General features: G+C 34.0%; 1 long non-coding RNA gene across 1 annotated transcript; it reads left to right on the forward strand.

The window, feature by feature from the left end:
- The first annotated feature begins 474 nt into the window (after positions 1-474).
- Positions 475-4588, forward strand: LOC112054433 (uncharacterized). Its single transcript, XR_008252196.1, has 5 exons — positions 475-930; positions 1664-1774; positions 1967-2059; positions 2539-2612; positions 2815-4588. It is a non-coding gene; the product is annotated as an uncharacterized LOC112054433 (long non-coding RNA).
- Positions 4589-5288: the final 700 nt, after the last annotated feature.

Raw genomic sequence — 5288 nt, forward strand, 5'->3', positions numbered from 1 at the left:
CATAGACAAACATAGAGGTAATTATTCTTTTATCTCGTGCGGTGGCCGCGATGGGTTCTAATTTATTAGAGTCCAAAAAAAAATATTTTGAAAGTTGTACCAAAAAGTTTAATTGAAAATTAAATTAAATTCCTCACCATATTCCTGAAAAAGTTAAGCTTAAATAGTTTTCTTGCGTATGCATAGATGGCAAAAAGTACTTGTGGTGTACCTAAAATCCAGGAAAAAAGTATTAATTTCTGTGACAGTAGCTAGAACTCAAGGGCATAGAGAGCGGTGGTAATTCAATCTCAGACTAATTATAGAAGGACCTGTTGTGCACTCATAGTCATAGTCACTAACCAAATTGTCTGTCATTTTCTGAGGAAAACGAGCTTAGATTTGGTATATATCTTATACTAAACTTGAAGTTTTTGCTCGTTTTTACATAATTCAATTACACAAAAAAATAATAATAATAAATAAATATACTTAAACAATACACATCACTATCTAGCCCCAAAGTAAGCATACAGAGAAGCTTGTGTAATGGGTACCAAGACAGTTGATATTATAATATTCATATAATATAATTACACAAAAAGGTATTTTTACGGAGCTCTTTAACCGACGAACACGATTACAACTATTTAACATCGATTCTATAGAGACAGTTTTTATAATCGCATTAGATCGTTGATCATATACTTTGACAGAAAAGTAACGTCTAGCGAGGCAGGTCCTATAGAATAATTGGTCTGAGTAATTCAATGTACTCTATGGGTAGATTCTGTAAAAAAAAAAATATGAGCACTTGATCAATATTTTGACGTTTGTTTGGTTGTGTGCATGTGGTCTGTGACAAAAGCAGTAAATATAATATGTTCCTTGGACAAAAGTCAAATGAAGATCAACGGGAACCACGCGGCATCAGCTATTAACTCGTATTTGGTAAGATTTATTGCGGTGTTTTTTTTGCTATAATCATGTGTAAAAAGATATAGTTAACAATACACACTGTTGAGTATTAGTATCATACCAACCCATCTTTATGTATCTGACAAGTAAAAGAATCCAGTCCGGGGCATGCACCTCCAACTTTTCAGTTGTGAGCATTTTAAGAAATGAAATATCACATCAACATCACAAACATCATGAGGAAACCTGCATACCAGAGAATTTTCTTAAATCTCTGTGTGTGTGAAGTCTGTCAATCCACGTTGGGCCAGTGTGGTGGACTATTGACCTAACCCCTTTCTTTCTGAGAGGAGACTCGAGCTCGGCAGTGAGCCGAATATGGGTTGAAAATGATGAAGATACAATCATTACATTATACAATATTAATTTTATTCTGAAAATTAATATATTAGCAGCAAAATCTGTAAAATGAAAATAAGTATCCAAAGCTGCTTTGGATACTCGTTCTAATATAAAACTTGCTGCACTTCTAGAGAGGGCAAGGTATTTAAGCAAGTTACAGAGAGATTTTGCTGGTAATCCTCTCGCACCCACTTCTACGGCGTACAGACTAACTACATAGCCATGTTTAGTTAGTTCATAATATTTATTCACTTTTAAACTGTGATCCTTCGGAATGTTAGTCTCCCACGGCACAGTAAACCAAACCCCCTTTATCTCTTTATGATATGTATTAGTAAAGATAACAATATTTAATATTTTTTAGTAACAGAGCTGTACGAGATCTCCAGCTGAGAGAAGAGAGAGCTGTTCTCGCAGAGAGAGAGAAACAGCTCCAAACTTCAGTTCCTGCGGAACCAGAGGGAGGTGCAGTGCTGTGAGTGATATTATTTTTCTTTTTCTCGAGGGACCACTTACTGGTCTCAGCTTTTTTTGTTATGGCCAAGTCAGTCAGTCAGTTGGCTTGACTAGCGCAAGAATATTTATGGTGGCAAGAGCCCAGTTTATTACATTACTTTTTCCAGTTATTAAACTGTGATGAATGTCATAAAATGTTATATTTTTTCAGTGAAGCATTGCAACCCACCACCCCGGTGGGGCATAAACATCCCGGATCAGACCAATTGCTCCTGGGAGCCCGGGCTGTTAAAAGGCCAAAAAGGTATTCCATCTGTCAATTACTAATTCTGTAGTCACTTTTTATGCCTATCAATAAACATTATGACTAATTTTCACTTTTTACCTGACTGCAAGAAGGGTTATGTTTTTCGCGCGTATCTTGTATGTATGTATGTATGTAATATTCTTTATTACCTCATATCTTCCAAACCACTGAACGGATTTACGTAATTAGGATATCGTTAAATTTGTCCCAATAACCCAAGTGTTCTTAGATAGATGAAACTAAAAAAAAATAACAAGATGACTGTGAGACGCTATAGACTCAACGTGAATTTTTTTTTTTCTAATACTGCAATATGGGTATCAAATTCAAGAGCTTTTTGTGAGGATTCTAAAATGGATGTTTAAAAAAATAGTCCAGACTGTTTTCTAACTGCTTTCTACACTTCTGGACTGAGCTTGTTTTTTTTATAGTCAGGTTTTTTATTTGTTTAATTAATTTATTTATTATCATGGAAGGACATCTATAGACCGGGAGCAGTGGCCTGAACCAACCCCCTCCACTTACGCAGCTGCTGATGCAATACAAGCAGGTACTTTTTTTTTATTGAAAGAATATTTAGATTTAGATAGGAGTGGTTATGAGAACCATCTCTCTGTGTTGAGTTTAGCCTATGTACCTGACTGACCTGTTGAGGCTCAAGTTGTGAAAAACTATCATACCATTTTGTGTTTTGAAGTCTTAAAATAAACATACCCACAAAATAATGTTATCTCTATTGTGTTTTGTTACAGATCTTTGGGTATCCAGCCCTGAGGCGAGTCCGGGGCCATCTACGGTGGTGATGAGCCCATTAACGACTGGGTCTTGGACTCCGAAGAGGAATGGGATGATGGCCCAGAATGTTTTTTTTAATTATTTTTCTATTTTATTACTAGTTTTTCTTGGGGGTTTTTGTTTTTTAAAGTATTTTATTATTTATTATTTAGTTTTCTCAACATTTCTCTTCACTGCTCTGCTCCTATTGATCGTAGCGTAATGAAAAGTATACTATAACCTGCCCAGGAGTATGACGAATAATTGTACCAAGTTTCGTTAAAATCCGTCCAGTAGTTTTTGTTTCTATAAAGAACATACAGACAGACAAAAATTTTACTGATTGCATTTTTGGCATCAGTATCGATCACTAATCACCCCCTGATAGTTATTTTGGAAATATATTTCATGTACAGAATTGACCTCTCTACAGATTTATTATAAGTATAGATATAGATAAATTATCAATAATATATATTTTTTAATTTTTTATATTATACTTATATTTATTTATATTTTTGTATATATTTTATTTTTATTAGTTTTTCTCAGGGGTTTTGTTTTTTTTTATTTAATTAATTAAATACTACAGTACCTGAAGTTGGATGTGAGATTTTTCTTAATACTTTTTTGTTATAATTTGTTCGTTGGATCTTTTTAACTACATCAAATTTTTTTTTTTTTTTTTTTATTTTTTTATTTTTTTTTTTCGGGGGGGAAATCTCTTTGTGAGATACCCGACTTATTGGGGGACAAGACGGGTTATGTGGGACTTACCACTAAAACCCCCTCGGTGGCCACCCTCAGTGCATATTGGGATGCTCCGGGATCTCTTTTGAATTCGCCGGTGCATCCGTTGCACTACGCCTCTAGTGCTCGTCTAACAGTATATATATTTTTTTATGATGTCATACCACGCATAGCAGCTTGTGCCACTCTAAGCTGCTATCTTCCAGTGTCGACTTTAACTACATCCTATTATTGTAATGTTTTAGTAATAGCTGGTAACGACTAACTGAAGATGTGTACTTACTTACTTTTAAAATTACTTGTATTAATTTATCTTGTACTATTCAATTGAACTTTAATAAATATTATTCTCAGTCGTACATTTTATATTTATGTAATTAATTTTTAGATCTAAGGTTTTTTTTGTGAATAGTTTTTAACAACAGATTAGTTTAAGTAAAAAATAATTAATTTATATAAATACAGTACCTGGAGTTGGTAGTGATTATTTTTATTGCACTATACAATAATTGTATACTTAGTTTTAGATAAGTTAGTGTAGTAAGTATATAATAAGTTAGTATTAGTTAGTTAAAATGGCTAACTACTTTTTTTTTGACTAAAAAAAAAAAAAAAGTAGTTAGCCATTTTAGTTAAAATGGAGAGCAGTGATAGCTCAGTGGATATGACCTCTGCCTCCAATTCCGGAGGGTGTGGGTTCGAATCCTGTCCGGGGCATGCACCTCCAACTTTTCAGTTGTGTGCATTTTAAGAAATTGAAAATCACCTGCATACCAGAAAATTTTCTTGATTCTCTGCGTGTCATGTCATGAAGTCTGGCAATCCGCATTGGGCCAGCGTGGTGGACTATTGGCCTAACCCCTCTCATTCTGAGAGGAGACTCGAGCTCAGCAGTGAGCCGAATATGGGTTGATGACGAGTTAAAATGGTGGTAAAGAAAAAACCACCTTGGCTGAGTTTAAAGTTTTCTACTTACCACCAATAAATCATGACATAACTTGACATTTCAGAACTGCTTATTTACTTGAAATAAAAGAATTTTTAATTTTGCACCCTCGATTTGACTTTTTTTCCGTAGATATACGGGATAAAATGTGCCGCCGTTACTCGCAGATAATGTGGCTTTCCACTAATGAAAGAATTTTTAAAATCGGTCCAGTTCTTTGGGAGCCTATTCGTAATTTACAAGCAAAAACCAAATGTTTAGAAAACAAACATTGTTAAATTTATTTTTTAAAAATATTTATCCCTAAAGTTGGTGTCAAAAACCCCTAAAATCGCCTTAATTATTGAGTTGTCCCCCTAAAAAATATAAATTTATAATAATTTAGAAATAATATGCTGTCATATGTTTCAAAAGTCTATATTTAATACAGACAAAATACTACTACTACTAATCTTTATCTGAAGATTCAGATTTTTTGAAATCATACATGGTGACAATGAACAAATTTACCAATTTTTTTTATTCGATGAAAATTGCCTCCAATTGCCTCAGAGTGGTTGTAGAATAACGTTTTATATGTCGTTATAAGTCGCTAGGCCAAGAAAGAAATATTAAAATTATCATCAATTTAAAAATATTAAAGAGTCAAAAAATCCGTGAAAATACCCCTAAAAAAATCCCATTTCACTCATTTGCCCCCTAAATCTGGGGGGAAAACCCCTAAGTTGGGAACCCTGGCCTGAGTGACGGCCAACC

The sequence above is a fragment of the Bicyclus anynana genome, chromosome 26 (genome assembly GCF_947172395.1).
Source record: "Bicyclus anynana chromosome 26, ilBicAnyn1.1, whole genome shotgun sequence".
Taxonomy (NCBI): domain Eukaryota; kingdom Metazoa; phylum Arthropoda; class Insecta; order Lepidoptera; family Nymphalidae; genus Bicyclus; species Bicyclus anynana.